Source organism: Microcaecilia unicolor, chromosome 5 (genome assembly GCF_901765095.1).
Source record: "Microcaecilia unicolor chromosome 5, aMicUni1.1, whole genome shotgun sequence".
Taxonomy (NCBI): domain Eukaryota; kingdom Metazoa; phylum Chordata; class Amphibia; order Gymnophiona; family Siphonopidae; genus Microcaecilia; species Microcaecilia unicolor.
The window spans coordinates 146,040,092-146,057,149 of record NC_044035.1 but is presented as its reverse complement, the minus strand read 5'-3'; the positions used below and the strand labels follow the sequence as shown (position 1 = coordinate 146,057,149).

The window sequence follows — 17,058 nt, the reverse complement described above, 5'->3', positions numbered from 1 at the left end:
TAGTTGGGACAGACCTATGCTCTGTGCTCAGAATCTCCTAATCGTCTAGATATTGGACTTTATAGAAAAACATCTAAAAATTTGTTTTGAAAATATTGATTTGATTTGTGAGAAAAACGTCCAAATGCTGCTTTATGCCACTTTTTAGACGTTTTTCTTTTTTGAAAATGAGCTCCATTGTCAATTATTCATAGTACTGCATCCTTTAACATGACACATTTCAGTGTACATATTCATATTGGCGTTAGCTGGGTTTGATATTTTCAGATAACAAATCAACAACCCAATAAGTTATCCTTGTTCCCATCATATATTTACTAACATTTTTGAGTACAGATTTGCATAACAAGATCAAGATCAGTAAACACATGTCTCATCAGTTAGTTTTCATAATATGGATCTATTGCTCTTGTCCCGTATTCTCTATGCACTCAAAGTTTTTTTCATTATGTCCTTATTGGCAATTTATCTATACTGCATACTGGTATATAATAAGCTTTAATAACTTTTGGCAGAGAAGAATTTGACATTTTTAATATTTCCACAAAGTATTTCCTTAACATTTCTCTAGGAGATATGTTTGGAACCTTGTGAAAATTTATCATTCAAAGATTTCTGTTTTGCAAGATGTTCTCAATTGTCTGTAATTTATTATGAATCAGAGTATTATCCTTAATAATTGCAGCATTGTGCTGAAGAGCAGAATCATCTTTATCTCAGAAAACTGAAAACATTCAAAGATTTTTTAAAACTCTTGATCATGTACTGATAATTTTGACTTAAGTTCAGATTCTGCTTATTAATAAATGTGAATTGTAAGGACAGTAGCTTACTGAATCCTTCAACTGCAGTCCATATCTAATCAAGGAACATTACAGAAGAATGCTGAAGGGCAAATTCAAACAACAGCATTGTCTCCTCCATGATCCCTTCTCCAGACTCCAAACTAAGCTCTCCCCCAACAGCACTGGGAGGAGCAAAGTCTCTGTGACCCAGAACTGCCTGGTCTCCAGGGCCGATGTCAAGGGCTCCGGCAAAAGTTGGAGTGCCAGTAATGCTGGTCTCTTCAGATCTTTCTGATGCAAGATTGGGGGGCGGGGGTTGTCTATTGTATGGGCTCAAACTCGTTTCAAGGACCAAGGGAACTGCCCTTAATGGCTTCTCAGGCACTGTCAGTGGTCAACTTCCAAGCATCTCAGCCAAACTTGAGTGTAGCACATGATGATCAATGGGACCCAAGGTAGGTGCAGCCGGAGGTTCTTCCTTACCTTCTTGGCTGCTTTTCTTTTTTTACCCATAAGGGAAAGGGAAAGGGGATGGGATTTGATATACTGCCTTTCTGTGGTTTCAAAGTGATTTACATATTATATGCAAGTACTTATTTTGTACCTGGGGCAATAGAGGGTTAAGTGACTTGCCCAGACTCACAAGGCGTTGCAGTGGGAATCTAACCCAGTTCCCCTGGTTCTCAGGCCATTGCACTACCCATTAGGCTACTCCTCCTGAGGAAAACAGGTGAAGCTCAAACTATGCTATCAGTCATATTGCTCTGCTCCTCTGAAACAGTTTTTCTACCAATTTACAGTGAAAAAAATAAATCATGTGACAGACCTCACACCAAAATATGTATGAAGGAGAGTCACTTTTAAGACCATACCTAATAGTAAAAAACTATTTTTGGTCCTGGCTCCTCCCCCATACCCTACATTAACAAACATAATACTACTATTATTTATTATTTCTCTAGCACTTCCTTTTCCTTAAAGCTTACAATCTAGTCAAGACAATATACAGGACAAAATTGATGCTGTTGTTCGTGCATCCTTCTTTGCACTTCATCAAATCCAATCTCTCTGTTCTCTCTTTTTTTCTGATCTTATCCATACTCTTCTCCTGGCTTTGATTATCTTACGTCTTGACGACTGTAACTCGCTCTATGCTGGCCTCTCCCTCCATTCCCTGAAATGCCTCCACATTATCCAGTCCACTGCTGTTAAATTGCTCCACTGGGCACACCATTTTGGCCTTGTCACCCCCTCTTGGTTTTCGAGCACTGGCTTCCCCTTTCTTTTATGATCAAATTTAGAATTTTGGTTCTTGTTTTCAAAGGCCACCTCCTCTCTGTTCTTGCCTAAATCAATAATCTTTTGATTGCTTATTCCCCAGGTCATTCTCTCTGATCTGCCAGCCATAATTTACTCACCCTCCCTTCTCTTTCTTCTTTTCACCTCACCATTTCCTGTGAAAAGGCCTTCAGCTACATTGGACCAAAGTTGCGGAATGCTGTCCCTCCTCACCTCAGGACTGAAAACCTCTTTTCATAATTTTAAATCTCTTCTTAAGACCTATCTGTTCTATGAGGCTTTTGGCCTCCCACCCATCTAATACTTTTCTTTACTGTCTGATTCCTCTTCCCGCTCTCTTCCCCCCATTCCTGCCTTGTTGTAGTTCTCTTTCTTTTTATTGTACACTGTATAGATGCCATTGTCGGCAGTGGCGTAGCTAGGGTAGTTGACACCCGGGGCCGGTCATTTTTTAACACCCCCCCCCCCCCAAATCCAGTACTAGGCATACCGAGAATACAAAACACTCAGGACCTATAGCGCAATTCTACCATACCATAAGCAGTCATTTCTACAAGTCACACAAGCATCTTAAACACTACAGTGAGCACTAGAACATCAATTCACCTATTGTAAAACGAAAACAGACAGATTAGTACAGATCGTCGATCCTGCACAGTCAATGCCAACCGAAAGCCATGTCTTTTTCACAAACACAGATACACCTAATCCACTATAGAATAAGTAATCATAAACTTTCTATTTAGACAAAAGTTAAACTGAACCCCCGATGCCAGACTCTACATACAATGCAACACCACAGAAACAGAAAATGTCCCCTAGTACTGTGCAAAATATAAAATTTGAAAAAACTAACAAATCCGATCACTTTACAAATTAACAAATAGAAATAAAACAAATATAGAAAATAAAATACCATTTTATTGGACTAATACATTTAGCTTTCAGAGGCCAAAACCTCCTTCCTCAGGTCAATACAGTATAGTGCTGTTATAGTATCCTATCCTGACCTGAGGAAGGGGGTTTTGTTCTCTGAAAGTTAAGTCAAAATGTATTAAAAATTAGTCCAATAAAATGATTACCTTATTTATATGTTCTATTTATAAACATTTATTAACACATAAACACAGATACAATACTATACCCTAAAGCAAAAAAATAAAAAATATATATTTTATTTACAGTTTGTTGTCTCTGGTTTCTGCTTTCCTCATCTTCTTTTCACTGTCTTCCTTCCATCCAGCATCTGACTTCGCTCTTTCTCTGAAATCCAGTGTCTGCCCTCTCTAATGTCCCTTCCTTCCAGTGTCTGCCTTCTCTCTCTGCCCCTTCCATCCACCATCTGCCCTCTTTCTCTCTCCCCCTTCCACCCACCATCTGTCCTTTCTCTCTGCCCCTTCGATCCGTCTGCCCTCCCTCTCCCATCCATCCAGGGTCTGCCCTTCCTCACGCTCTCCCCTTCCATCCAGGGTCTGTCCCCTCTCTCTGCCCCCTCTTTTCAGCCCCCTCTTTCCACCTGCACCTAGTTCCAGTTCCAGCCCACATCTCCCACCTACCACCCTTTTCAGCCCCACTATCCCACCAGTCCTCAGCCCTTTTCTCCCATCAGTCCTGGGCTTCAGCCCCCAGCCATTTCTCCCTGTCCCCTTTTCAGCCCCTAGTTTCAACCCCAGCCCTTTTCTCTCACCAGTCCCGAGCTTCAGCCCCAGCCAGTTCTCCCTGTCCCCTTTAAAGCCCCCAGTCTCCACAGTTTCAGCCCCTGCCCCTTTTTAGCCCCCAGTTCCAGTTTCAGACCCCTTCTCCCATGAGCACTTCCCTCCCCAGTCCCCTTCTCACCTCTGAGCACCCCCACCCTCTCCAATCCCCTTCTCCCCTATGAGCACCCCTCCTCTGAACTCCCCCACCCCCTCTCCAATCCCCATTCTCCCCTCTGAGCACCCCCACCCTCTCCAATCCCCATTCTCCCCTCTGAACTCCCCCACCCCCTCTCCAATCCCCTTCTCCCCTCTGAGCTCCCCCCCTGACCTAGTCCCGTCCCCCCTCCATTGAAGCCACAGAGCCCTCTTCTCCTGCCACCGCCTGCCTTTTTTTTGTTTGTTTTTAAATCCATGCAGCCACGCAGGCAGCGCTTCACGTCTGCCCTGTGTGTGATGCTGTGAAAGAAGTAAATCGCCAGCGCTGGCTTCGGGCCTTCCATCGATGTCCCGCCCTCTTGTGAGGTAACTTCCTATTTCCTCGAGGGCGGAACATCGAGGGAAGCCCCGAAGCCAGCGCTGACGATTTATTTCTTTCACAGCACACACAGGGCAGAAGCGAAGCGCTGCCTGCGTGGCTGCACGGATTTAAAAACAAAAAAAAAGGCAGGCGGTGGCAGGAGAGAGACGCGACGGAGCACCCCCACCCGCGGACACCCGGGGCGGACCGCCCCCACCGCCCCGCCCTTGCTACGCCACTGATTGTCGGATATGTTGCAGTATATCAAGCATTGTAAATAAATGACTTATAGCCCACCAAGTCTCAGCATTATGCGTAGCATGCACTATTGCAGTAATGCAGTTTAGTGAATAGGGACTTAAGGGGCCTTTTACTAAAGTGTGGCTTAACATGTTTTAATGTGGGACTTTCCTGTACACTAAACCCAGATTTAAGGTAGCATTTTTAAAGGAGTTTTTCTTTTTTTTATTTGCAGGTTGTACGCTAATGTTTCCATTAGTGTGCATGTGGTCACGTGAGTGACCAGAAGGCTTGGAATCTTCATAAAATACAGATAACAGGTAGTGAAAAGATCAAAAGAAAAGCTTTATTTCTATACAAAGGGAAAAATAAAGAGGCTTGTTTCTCCACAGGTTCTGCACTCTCAGTAAAGTCTTTCAAATGCAATTCTTGTACTCTGTCCCCAACAGGTTTCACACTTCACCATACACTGCTTCCCCGCATGAATTAGGGCCCCTGTAGCTTGTCCCAGACACAGCTCTCACAGGTTAAGCAGTCACTTCTCAGAGTCTCTTAACTTAGGTTCCAAGGAGTTTCTCCTGCCTTACTGGAATCTCTTCTTCACACAACCTCAGGGGTAAAAATGTCCACTGAAGGCCACTCCACTTCCCCAGACCCTCCCCAGGTACTATAGCGAACAGGACATGCTGGAAGGATCCTTCCCTTCTAGAGACCTCTTGCTTCAAGGTCTCACCCTGGGAAACTTCTTGCTTCAGTACCTCTCTGAACTGTTCTGGCTCAGGGAATTTAACCACCTCCTTGCCTGTGCCCCACTCCTCTGACTCAGCCTCTGACACAGCAGGTTTAGTGCCACCTGTCATAAGGTGGCTAAACTGAAACCTCAGTGAGGGAGTGTTACTAGGAACATCTGCCGCTATACCATTCACTCTCTCACAGTGCGGTACATAGAAAAAATTAACGCGGGAGAATTTACCACCTCCTGTTTAGGAAGTGGTAAGTGCTCACGTGTCAACTCTATGTTATCCAATTAGCATGTGCTAATCCTAACATGCTAGCTGGATAACAAGGGATAGCCCAATTTCCACCTGTGACACATCCCCTCCAAAAATATTAAAAAAAAAATAGGTAACATTTATAGAATTCTTGATATATGAACATTTGTTTATAGGAGCTTCTTTTTAAATAAAGAAAATTACGCTTATAAGAACATTTTGGGAAGTGCCGATGGGTTCTTTCTTCTTCCAAACAGGCTCAGTGGGGCCGATATTCAGACTGTAGGAGGTAGCTGGGCTACCTCATGCAGTCTTCACAGAGCCCAGATATTCAATGCTGGGCCGTTTCCAATGATTGGCATTGAATATCTGGTTAATTTATTGGCATTGAATATCCAATTTCTAGCATGATTGGCATTGAATATCTGGTTTATTTATTGGCATTGAATATCCGATTTCTAGCATGAGTTTGGTGGCCATGTTTGGCCATGTGAATACCTAGAAATTCTTTGGCCGATTCCAGCTTAACTGGCCAGTGCTGAATATCGGCTTGGTCAGTTAAGACCAAGCCGATATTCAGCACTGGCCAGTTAAGCTGGAATCGGCCAAAGAATTTCTAGGTATTCACATGGCCAAACATGGCCACCAAACTCATGCTAGAAATCAGCAGATAGTTATATTGCATGATATAACCAGCTATCTGCCAGCTGCTAACCTCAAATTTTCAGTGGGTCATGGCCAGCCATGTCACGCTGAAAATTCGCTGATAGCTGGCTAAGTACCATTTAACCGGCCAAATGCCACTCTTGGCCAGTTAAATGGTTTTGAATATTGGGTAGAGTATTGCTGTCTAGAGCATTAGTTCTCAACCCAATCCTTGGAATACACCCAGCCAGTTCAATTTTCAGGATATCCATAATAAATGTGCATGCGAATCTATCTCATGTATATATGTAAATATTGTGGATATCCTGAAAACCTGACTGGATGGGTGTGCCCTGAGGACAGGGTAGAAAAGCACTGATCTAGAGAACTCAAAATTATATTGCCTTTTTGGCTTTATAATTCCATTTTAGATCTTATTTCTAGGTCTCCTTTATTTTACCTTTTTTTTCATTTACTATATATTCTATAAGGCTTTTTGGTGATGATAATTAGACACCTTTTTAGGGACAAACTTGCATTTTAAAAATCTTTCAAGTTTACCCACACACTCACACCCCCTTTCACCATCCCTCTGGCAGAGTCAATATGTGCTGTGAAATGGTAGTTGGACTGTTCCACTGTAAACTGCAGGGAACCTTGTAATACTTAAACTGGAGGACATAGTAACAGCTGTTAATTTAAATAAGGATTAGCATGGCATCACTTATTTATGCTTAGATTCATAACAGAGCATGTAACTAAGCAGGGGACACCTACAAATAGCTGCAAACACTAATATGTCCCCAGGAATTACATTGAAAGCAGAATGAAAAACAAGGAGCCAAATGCTTGTTTCAACTGCAATTTGAATTATGCAAAAATGTCATTTGTTAGCTGTGCCACTTAAACCTCTCTGTTCTTTCCTTTACAAGCTCAGTGAGGATCCTTCCAGTGAAAAATAATGATCTTTTTAAGGACGTTTGTCATTGCACAACATCCATGGGAGCAATTTCAGGTGTAGAAGAATGCTTTTTACAGTTTCACCATACTCCTGTGACATTAATCCGTAGCAGTTACTTTTATATTGAAGTCTCCAATGACTAATGCACTTAATACTATACCACTTCCTTGTGACATTTTACTTGGCTCAGCTGGTGTTCTTATAATAAACTCTGTTTGCATGAGGTGTCAGTGAGCCATCTTTTCTTGAAACAGTTTGGAAATCAGTTGTTTCTTAAGCCTGTTGCCATACATTGAAATCTGTGTGTTCCACTATAAAAAAAATCCCCTTTCTGATAAATGGGTAACCTCTCCGCTTTGCTGCTCTTTTTGTTCTATACAATTGTGCCCCAATGCCTGAGCTCCACTTGGTTTCTGTCAGCCCTTCCTTATAACACCCTTCCTCTGTGCCTACTTCTTAGCAACAGCCTTATAAAGTTATGTGCACTTCTGATTGAGCAACTGCCCAGTAATATATCACCAGCAATGGGCAAGTGCAAGCTCAAAACTTTCCGGTAATAGTAACACAAAGCTGCAAGGTTTCTTTTTGCAATATATAATTGACAGAAGTCTTTTTTCAGATTCATTTTTTAAAAGAGTTCTAGCACTTGTGTTGGTCCTGGAGAAAACAGGATTGTTGTCCATTTGCTATTTTGTAAATAGATCAATGCATGATCCAGTGATGTTGGTCATGAGATTTTCAGACAACTGGGTCTCTTTTTCAACCAAAGGTGCCTATGTGATCTTGACAGATCACATATGTCTTTAGGTAATTCCTATGTGGTACAATTTCCTTCATTCAGTGGCAGATTTATTTAAATCTGATCCCACAGTAGCATGGAGGAGTAGCCTAGTGGTTAGAGTACTGGTCTTGACATCCACAGGTACCTAGTTCAAATCCAACTACTGCTCCTTGTGATCTTGGGTAAGTCATTTACCTCCATTGCCTCAGATACAACATTAGATTTGAAATACCCAGTGAACCTGAATGTAACTCACCTGGAGCTACTACTGACAACGGTAAGAGCAAATACAATGATACCTCGGTTTTCGTCGATAATCCGTCCGAAAACAATCGGCGAAATCCGAAACCGAGGCAATTATTTCCATATGAATAAAAACACTAGAAAGCAATGGAATTGTTTGGCTAGACACGCGGGGTGATGCCCACATAATGAGAAACAATACCACACTGAGCAGGAGAATGCGTTTTCGCAAAATTAGCAGCGAGGTCACATGGGCATGCCAATGAAATCCAAGACAAGGTTTTTGTGGAAAAAATTGACGAAAACTGAAACCAACAATAACCGAAGTCAACGAAAACCGAGGTATTACTGTAAATGTATTCCCTTATTGCAGAAAGCTATTTGATCCAAAAGATATAGTATTTTCTAGTATAATACATTTCTCTCTTTCCCATATCTACATTCCCTGTCATTATAGTCTAGCATATACTGTAGAAGCAACATTATTTTGGGAAATTTATTAACAAAACAGAACTGAATCAGTTTTTCCCCAAATGCAGTCCATTATAATATACACAATAAAAACTCACGAGAGTTATTTGCATGATGGAGCTGTATCTTACAGTTAACTGACATATTTTGGTTATGTTGAAAACTAGACTTGCTGATAACCCTCGAGGACCAATACTGTACACCCCTCAGAACTCTGAAGTATGTCCCACAAACTAACATATTCAGGGCCATAATCTGAGCTTACTGTAATGAGAAAATGCACTACTTGATGCTGTGCTCCTGCATAAACTATATATGCATAATAGAGGCAGAAGGTGCAAACTGTCTGTCACTAGTGGGCAGTGTGCACGTGTACACTGCATTGGATTAGGGAACATAAGGGAAGGAACATAAGCAGGTGCCATAATGGCAAGTTTATGAGAGTCACACTACAGAAGCTGTAGAGGGAAAAGGGCTGCACCAGAGGAAGGACCACAGGCTGAACTGGAAGCAGGAAGGAAGCCAGCCTCACAATGATAATGACTGCTGAGGCTTGGGGTTGGGGTGGACAGTTTTGAGACTGACTGATGAGGACAGGGAAATGGGGGGGGGGGGGGGGTTGAGAAAGAGTGGTGGCTGGAGATAGGTATGGAGGAAGGGGGTTCCGAGTGATGACTAGGACAGGGAGTGAGAGAGGAAGCTGATAGTGCTGGTTGGGGAAAGGAGAAAGGGAGGAAGGGGAGGCCAAGAGTGATGGGTGGGGACAGAGGTGAACGAAGGGGGTTTGAAATTGACAACTGGGGACATGGAGGGAGGAAGAGGAGACGAGAGTGACAGCTGGGGATGGGGAGGCTGGAAAAAAAGCTGGGTTCATACTTGGGCTGGGCCTGGGGCTATGGGGGGGGGAAGGCAAATTTTTAGGACAAGGGTGATGGAGCCAGACTGCAGAGAGGCCATTTGACAAAGACAAAGGGTATCAACACCCTCCTCTGGTCAATTTCACTGTGTCAGCCAATACAATTTATATTCCAGGATCTCTCAAGAACATGGTTCCAAAAGGCATGGGAGTTTTTAATGGCAAAAGACGCCTATTTTTTTCAAACCTTGAACCCATGAAACTTCACCCCAATGAGAAGAGAAATGATTTGCATTTCAAGTCTCATCAAAATCTTCATTTTGGAGGGAAATAAAAGACAACTGTAAGTGTGTGAGAAAAGAGGAATATCATCGGAGCCTGGAGAAGTCCCTGGCAGAGAGCTGCAAGCCAGAAACTCAGAGGAGGGCTCTGGTTACCCAGGCAGCATTCCGGAACACAGACCCTGAGTACATCTCCTGCTTGGGGCTATTGTGCAACCTCAGCAGAATATGACTGCACTATGTTTGAGGTTAAACTGTTTTATCAAGATTATAAAATCATGTTCACCTTTTTTATTTTGTATCCCCCCCCCCCCCCAATAATCTCTTCTTTCCTCATCTCCAGTTCTTCTATGTTAATATCCCAGCTCATGGCTCCAATAACAGAAAAGCACTTACCTTAGTGCAGAGATCTGGGGGTGGTCAGAGAGATCAGCCTGGAGAAGATTCCTGTGTGTAATGTGGGCTATAGTTTAGGGTCCCAGAAGAAGGAGTTGGTGAAAGGGGAGTCTGCACAGTACAAAGTGCTGATGCAAAATGCAGCAAAATTTGACTCCTGAAGGTTGCTTGCAGAGGCATCCTGGAGTTTATTAATAGTAAAAGGAGTGTGGGGGGTCTCAGATAGCAACAGCTCAGAACAGAAAAGGAAAAATAAATCTTAGCAAGACATGAGCAATGTTAAGTAGTAGAGTTAGGTGCTTAGATTTTTATACACTACATTTTATTAGCTAACAAGAGTTGCACATGTTAAAAAACATCTCTCTTCTTATCAGAGGACTGCCTTCCAAAGATTCAGAGGCACACCAACATCTCAGTTTTGTTTCATGCTCCTAAATTTTACAGAATCATCAATACAACACCAGATCCAGAAAAAAAGAGATGTCTCTCAATGGTCACAGGCACAGAGAGGCTAAGCCTAGAAAACAAAGGGACATAGTAGCAAGCAGGAGTAGAATAAAATGTGTGGCTTTATTTAAACGTATTAAGTGCTATATTAATTACATTCATATATGTGCAAAGTCTGTTGCATACCTTAATCCAGATACGGATGTGATCATATCATTCCCTCAGAAAGTATCTTAGAAAGGGCTTGATTCATCATTTAGGAGAAGTTATCAACATGGGCTACTGTTAAGGTGTGTTATTTTACTACTAACTTCTGCAGTTTTATGCAATGAGACCTAGGGGTCCTTTTAGAAATCTGCGGTAAGAAATGGTTTTAGCTGTTATATTGGCCACTCTAAAATCTTCCAGTACCATGCTTGATTTTAAAGATAAATTATATGTTATTAAAAATAGTTCATTTTTCAATTCTATCAATTCTCTAGGATGTATACCATCCGGTACAGGCAATTTGCTACACTTCAATTGGTCAAATTGCTCCATTACATCTTCCAGGTTTACAGAGATTTGTTTCAGTTTCTCTGAATCATCAGCATTGAATTCCATTTCTGGCACTGATATCTCTCCCACATCTACCTCGGTGAAAACTGAAGCAAAGAATTAATTTAATCTTTCCACTATTGCCTTGTCTATTCTGAATTCTCCTTTTACTCCTCAGTCATCTAGTGGTCCATCGGATTCTTTTACCAGCTTCTTGTTTCTAATATACCTAAAAATGTTTTTACCACGTTTTTGCCTCTGATGTAATATTCTTTTCAAAGTCTTTCTTTGCCTTCCTTATCAGCACTTTGCATTTCTTGCCATTCCTTATACTCTTTCCTATTATGTTCAGTCGGATCCGTCTTCCATTTTCTGAAGGATTTTCTTTTACCTCTAATGGCTTCCTTCACCTCACTTTTAAACCATGCTGGCTGTCATTTGGCCTTCCCTCCTCCTTTTTTAATACATGGAATATATCTGGTCTGGGCTTCCAGGATGGTCTTTTTGAATAGTAGTCATGCCTGATGTAAATGTTTGATCTTTGCAGCTGCTCCTCTAAGTTTTTCTTTGACTATTCTCCTCATTTTATCTTAGCTCCTTTTTGAAAGTCAAATGCTATAATGTATTGGATTTCCTGTGTGTACTTACTCCACACAGATTATATCAAATCTGATTATGTTATGATCACTGTTATCAAGTGGCCCCAGCAATGTTACCTCCTGCACCAGATCATACGCTTCACTAAGGACTAGGTCTAGAATTGTTCCCTCTCTTCTTGGTTCCTGGACCAGCTGCTCCATAAAGCAGTCCTTGATTTCGTCAGTGAATTTTACCTCTGTAGCATTCCCTGATGTTACATTTACCCAGTCAATATCAGGGTAATTGAAATCACCCATTATTATTGTGTTCCCCAGTTTGACAGCCTCTCTAATTTCTGATAACATTTCTGCATCTGTCTGTTCATTCTGGCCAGGTGGGCAGTAGTACACTCCTATCCTGATCTTTTTCCCCTTTACATATGGAATTTCTATTGTGATGCAGCAGCTGCGCCAGGACCCCAGGGATCATGGAGGTTAGGAAGTAACCAGCTGCTATACCCAATAGAATCCCAAAGGCACAAAACAAAAGCAGAAACAAAGGCTAAAATAAATCCTTACCTGAGAAATGTGCCATCTGCTTCCAGCAAAAGTCTCTTTTACCAACCACAGGAGCTTTGGGGGAGGGGCAGCTGGGAACCAGATGTGAGAGAGAGGCTCAGAAGGCAGCAACATCAGCTGGGAGATGTAATACAGAAGCCTGTTTCTTCCTAGGTGGGAAAAGTATTAAGCTAATCATCATAGCAGTTCCAGGAAATAGCCACTATAAGAAGGAGTGGCCTAGTGGTTAGGATGGTGGACTTTGGTCCTGGGGAACTGAGGAACTGAGTTCAATTCCCACTTCAGGCACAGGCAGCTCCTTGTGACTCTGGGCAAGTCACTTAACCCTCCATTGCCCCATGTAAGCCGCATTGAGCCTGCCATGAGTGGGAAAGCGCGGGGTACAAATGTAACAAAAAAAAGATGCGAGGATGGGCTGAAAATCCCTGTATTGCTAGTCCCAAAGGGAGAAAGGATGGGTTGACCTGGGTTTGATAATCTGAAAAGGAATAAAAGGCCAAAGGCAGGTAAAAGCCAAGCTCAGCAGACTAGAGAAAAGTCTGGAAGGAAAAGGCCTAGGAAGATTGTTGTTGGTAGCCTAGAAGAGGTTTAGAATTGCCCTGATGTATGAAAGGCGTTTGGAACTGTCCTGTCTTATGAAAAGGGTTTAGAATTGCCTTGGATTATAAAGAGGGTGTGGAAGTGCCCTGGGTTGTGATCAGGGTGTATAACTGCCCTGGAGTAAAAGAAAAGGGGTTTGGAATTGTCCTGGATTGTAAAATGAGTTTGAGAACTGCCCTTGGTTGGGAAAAGGGGAGTGTTGTTTGGGGAACTGCTCTTGGATATAAAGAGTAGCCTTGACGTAACCCAGCTAGAAGCTTGGGAGTGCAGTTTGGGACAGGAATAATAAAGGAAGAAGATGTGTTTAAAGTTTATAAAGAAACCCTGTATGTTGTATAAGGTATTTCCTACAAGCTTGTAACAAGGGGTAAAGGTCTAGTTGACTTTGGGGCTCATTTTCAAAAGAGAGAAATGTCCAAAAAGTGGCACAAATTGTATTTGAACGTTTTTCTCACAAAAACATCCAAATTGTTATTTCTGAAACCAATTTTTAGACGTTTTTCTATGAAGTCCATTTGAAGTGCATTCAAATCACAAGGAGACATGTCAGGGGTATGTTAAGAGTGGGATATGAGTGTTCCTTTTCTGCCATAATGGAACAAAACAAAAATATCTAGGGCTATAAGTTGGCCGTTTTGGTTTAATGAATAAGCCACAAAAGTGCCCTAAATAACCAGATTACCACGGAAGGGAATCAAGGATGACCTCCCCTTACTCCCCCAGTGGTCACTAACCCCTTCTCACCCCCCCCCCCCCCCAAAATGTGACTAAAAACATTACTTACCAGCCTCTATGCTCAGGTCCATTAGAGCAGCATGCTGGTCCCTGGAGTAGTCTAGTGGTGGGTGAACCCAGGCCCATACCTCTCCCTACCTGTTACAATTGTGGTGGAAACTGTAAGCCCTCCAAAACTCACCAGAAACCCACTGTACCCACATATAGGTGCCCTCTTCACCCATAAGGGCTATTGTAGTGGTGTACAGTGGGTTTTGGGGGCTCAGCAGATAAGATAAGGGAGCAATGGTGACATGTGTATCTGGGAGCATTTATGTGAAGTCCACTGCAGTGCCCCCTATGGTGCCCTATTGCTCTCCTGGGATGTCTGTGTGGCCAGTCTACTAAGAATGCTGGCTCCTCCTACATCCCAATTGCTTGATTTAGTGCGTTTTTCACTTGGATGTTTTTTTTTTTTTTGAAAATGGACCAAAAAGATAAATGCACAGAGCACAAAAACATCTAGCAAATAGCTATAAAAAAAAAAAAAAGACAGACATTTTTCTGTTTTGAAAAGGGCTATATTCCCACTTTTAGCAAAATGTCCAAAGTTGGACTTAGACGTTCCATTACTAGGCAACCCAACCGACAACTGAATATAAGCCACATTGAACTGAAACTTGTTTTGGATAATTGTGGGATAGAAGAACGAATAAATAAATATCGAAAATGCCCCGCTTTCTGTTATATAATTGTGCTGGGATGCCAAGATATACTTTTATTGTATTATTATCTCTGGGAGGTGAAGAGGGCAGTCTTGTTTAAGAGAATGAAAGTTGTGATAACCAGAATAAATGGTATATTACTAACCTTGTGAAGGCTTGGTTATTTGTAAGGCAGATGCCTAGGCCAGAGAGGATGGCTGATACCTGAGAAGTTAAAGTAGTGGGCAAGATAGTTCAGCCATAGTAGAAAGGGAGTCCCTCAGGGCTAGCCTTTTCCACTACAGAAATTAGACCACTCAAGTGGCCTACTAGGGCCCCCCCCCCCCCTAGTAGTGATACTATCCATGGGGATTTCAAGATATGTTTTGTGTCCTGCAGAATTCGATTCAAGGCCCTCCTTAAAGTATAATGCTACCCCTCCACCAATTCTATCCACCCTATCACTGCAATATAATTTGTACCCTGGTATGACAGTGTCCCATCAGTTATCTTCCTTCTACCAGGTCTCAGAGATGCCTATTTTATCTATCTTTTCATTTAGTGCAATATATTCTAACTCTCCCATCTTATTTCTTAGGCTTCTGGTATTTGCATACAGACATTTCAAACAAATGTTTGTTGTTCCTATTTACAATTTGCTAAACAGTTGACAGTGATAATTTGCAATCTTGAAAACCTGTCTGCTCTTTTTTTAAAGACACCTGGAGGCATATTTTCAAAGCACTGAGACTAACAAAGTTCCACCATAGTAACCTACTCTGTAAATCTGTGTTTTGAAAATGAGCTCTCTGGTCTACTATGGTCTCTATTCCAACCTCGCTATTGGCATAATTTATTATTTATTAAAATTGCTATATCACAAGAAAAACAAGAAAACAGAAAGGAATGCCATTTGTGAATGGGAAAGAACAAACTACCCTTATCATGCAAACAGTAATCACAATCACACAGATGGCAGCATCATAAAAATGTGTATACAAAGACAACGAAAACACAAACGAAGAGATAATAGTCAAATATACATATAGGCACAGACAAGACTACAAAATCAACATCCCTCACAACTCAGCCCAACCCTGTTTTGGTCACATCTTTTAAAGACACCTTGTTCCAAACTATACGCTTTTGAGTGACTTTCAGCCTTCCCCCAGTTTCTAGTCTAAAAGCTGCTCTATCTCCTTTCTAAATGTTGATGCGAACAGCCTGACTCCACCCTGGTTAAGGTGGAGCCCATCTTTCCGGAATAGGTTCCCCCTTCCCCAGAATGTTGCTCAGTTGCTAACAACTCTAAAACCCTGCACCATCGCCTCATCTATGCATTGAGACTCCGGAGCTCTGCCTGTCTCTTGGGCTCTGCAAGTGGAACGGAGAGTGGTATTCTATAACAGTGTTTCCCAAGTCGGTCCTAGAGTATCCCCTTGCATTCAGGTTTTCAGGATATCCACAAAGAATATGCATGAGATTGATTTTCATATACTGCCTTTGTTGTATGCAAATATGTTTCATGCATATTTTTTGTGCATACCCGGAAAACCTTACTGGCAAGAAGGTGCTCCAGGACCGACTTGGGGAAAATGGTTCTATAACACTGCACACAATTTTTGGAATGCCCCTGATCCGCCTATGCACCTCCCATGGCCACACCCCCTTTTGGGTTGTGCTCTATGGGATCTGGGCACACACTGTTATAGAATATCGCATAGCAAGATATATGCACAAATCCAAATTCGTGCCAATTAGCACCCAATTGTTGGCACTAATTGGTTCGTTAGCCAATTTAATTGAGCACACATCTTGGACTGGCGCCCAAATATCGGCACCCAAAATTGGGCACCATATATAAAATCCAGGGGGTAATGTGTACAGCGTTATGTACATCTATTAATGGTATAGAAATGATAGTGGTTATTTATTTATTTGTTACATTTGTATCCCACATTTTCCCACCTATTTGTAGGCTCAATGTGGCTTACATAGTACCAGAGAGTCGTTAGCAGACTCCGGTGTGAACAAATACATTTTATGTTGTGGTAGGATAAAGATCATGTGGCAGAGCCACAATAGGAATAGTAGAGCAGAATAGTTATGTTAAGTTCATTACGTGCTTTACTTTTATTGTGTAGCCGGGATCAGGCATTTAAGTTGGGTCGATAGGGTATGCCTTTTTAAACAAGGTGGTTTTCAGTGTTTTACAGAAGTTTAGGTGGGCGTATGTCATTTTCACGGCTTTTGGCAATGCGTTCCACAGCTGTGTGCTTATGTAGGAAAAGCTGGATGCGTAGATAGATTTGTATTTAAGTCCTTTGCAGCTTGGGTAGTGTAGGTTTAGATATGTTCATGTTAATTTGGATGTGTTTCTGGTAGGTAAGTCGATTAAGTATTACTTCTGTGAGAGAGAACTGCTTGTAAAATGTGGCCAGGATTAGTACAGGACTCCCCAAATCTCTTCCACCACTTCCAATTGCTTCTCACAGTTAGGAGGCAATTTTAGAAGAGTTAACTACTACTACTACTACTACTACTACTATTTAACATTTCTAAAGCGCTGCTAGGGTTACGCAGCGCTGTACAATTTAACAAAGAAGGACAGTCCCTGCTCAAAGGAGCTTACAATCTAAAGGACAAAAATGCAGTCAATCAAAATGGGGCAATCTGGATTTCCTGGATAGAGGTCCAATGGTTAGGTGCCGAAAGCGACATTGAAGAGGTGGGCT

The 17,058-nt window shown here is 42.0% G+C and overlaps 1 protein-coding gene across 1 annotated transcript in view; it reads right to left on the bottom strand.

The window, feature by feature from the left end:
* MYOZ1 (myozenin 1) overlaps nt 1-10,313 on the bottom strand; it is an 86,239-nt gene extending 75,926 nt beyond the window's left edge. The window contains exon 1 of the mRNA XM_030203401.1: nt 10,165-10,313. The gene's annotated coding sequence lies outside the window, so the exon portion shown is untranslated. The remainder of the gene's footprint in view (nt 1-10,164) is intronic.
* Between the last annotated feature and the right edge of the window lie 6,745 nt (nt 10,314-17,058).